Raw genomic sequence first — 1,380 nt, forward strand, 5'->3', positions numbered from 1 at the left:
TAAGTAAATAAAAAGAAGGGGTCAGAACTAGTTCCTAGGCCCCCGGAGCATCCCACATCCTCCGATTTTCACCCACGTGTAGGGTCTGGGAGAGCTGAAGAAGCCACGCCCCTAGCCTCAAGACCCCTCCCCCCAAAATCTGTCAAAAGCTGGGGTGCCTTTCCTTTACTCCAGGTCCCTTGCCGGAAGGAGCAAGATTTCTGAAAATGGGTGAGAGAGAGAGAGAGAGAGAGAGAGAATCCCCTCTTTTTGTTTTCCCATTGAATTCAGAGGAAAGTGTAGGTTTTCAGTTATTCCAGTGGTTTGCCTAGAGCAGTGGTTCTCAACCTTCTGGCCCTTTAAATACAACTCCTCATGCTGTGGTGACCCCCAACCATAACATTATTTTCGTGGCTACTTCATAACTGTCATGTTGCTACTGTGACAAATCGTCATGTAAATATCTGATATGCAGGATGGTCTTAGGCGACCCCTGTGAAAGGGTCGTTCGACCGCCAAAGGGGTCGCGACCCACAGGTTGAGAACCGCTGGCCTAGAGGCGCTTCCAGGTGCAAGAACTAATGGAAAAAGGGGGAGATGTGCTTAAAGGAAACAAACTCTGGGGCAGACAAGACCGCGATCATTGAGGCCCCCACCGCCCAGGTAAGAAATACCGCCCTGGACTCTCCGGGGCGGCCTCGGGCCCAGCAGGACGATGGGGGGCCCAGGACACACCAGCAGGCGGGTTCCCCTGAATGGGCCACGGGAAGCGCGCGCACCCTCAGGTTCTGGCATCTCCAGTCAGATGGGACCCGGAGGGACGACGGCCTGGCTGTTTAGGAGAAAAATCTCGAGGCCTATCTATCGCCGAGGAGATATGGCTGCTCGCCTGAGGGCTAGGAACCTGCGTCGTCGTTCGTGTTTGCTCGTCAAACTGTCAGTCATTTTTCCATTTCATAAAAAAAGAAAAAAGAATGCAAAAACCTGAATTCAGAAGCACCGACTCCTGAGCTTTTTCCAGAGGCGAAGGCCTTATCTCTAGGTCACTGTACCAGTATTTCTGGCCCGGACACCGAGCTTGGAAGCCGCCCCCCCCAAGTCAGCCCTGAGGGGTCCGCACTGCGGGGCGCCGAGCAACTGTTTCCAACCAAAGGTTTCCTCACCCGCCAATCGCGGGCCTCGGCCGCTTCAGAAAATCATAAACCCCTACGGGAGGTGAATGACACGAAGGCCAACCTATCGGCGTGGAGAAAGTGAGAGGGGGCGGGGTCAGAACTCACCAATAGTATTAAGGCAGTTGTTGTTAAGGGCAGAGAGACGCCTGCGAGTGTGCGTGAGGACGCTCGGGGGAGCAGGGAGGCGTGCCGGGAAGCGGGCTGAGCCAATGGCCGCGGTGGGCGG

General features: G+C 55.1%; 1 long non-coding RNA gene across 1 annotated transcript in view; it reads right to left on the reverse strand.

Annotated features, from left to right (window-relative positions):
* Window positions 1-1,352, reverse strand: part of LOC107184372 — a 19,659-nt gene extending 18,307 nt beyond the window's left edge. Inside the window, exon 1 of the long non-coding RNA XR_001515199.1 lies at window positions 715-1,352. This is a non-coding gene — a long non-coding RNA (uncharacterized LOC107184372). The remainder of the gene's footprint in view (window positions 1-714) is intronic.
* Between the last annotated feature and the right edge of the window lie 28 nt (window positions 1,353-1,380).

Source organism: Myotis davidii, unplaced genomic scaffold (genome assembly GCF_000327345.1).
Source record: "Myotis davidii unplaced genomic scaffold, ASM32734v1 scaffold164, whole genome shotgun sequence".
In the NCBI taxonomy this organism is placed as follows: Eukaryota; Metazoa; Chordata; class Mammalia; order Chiroptera; family Vespertilionidae; genus Myotis; species Myotis davidii.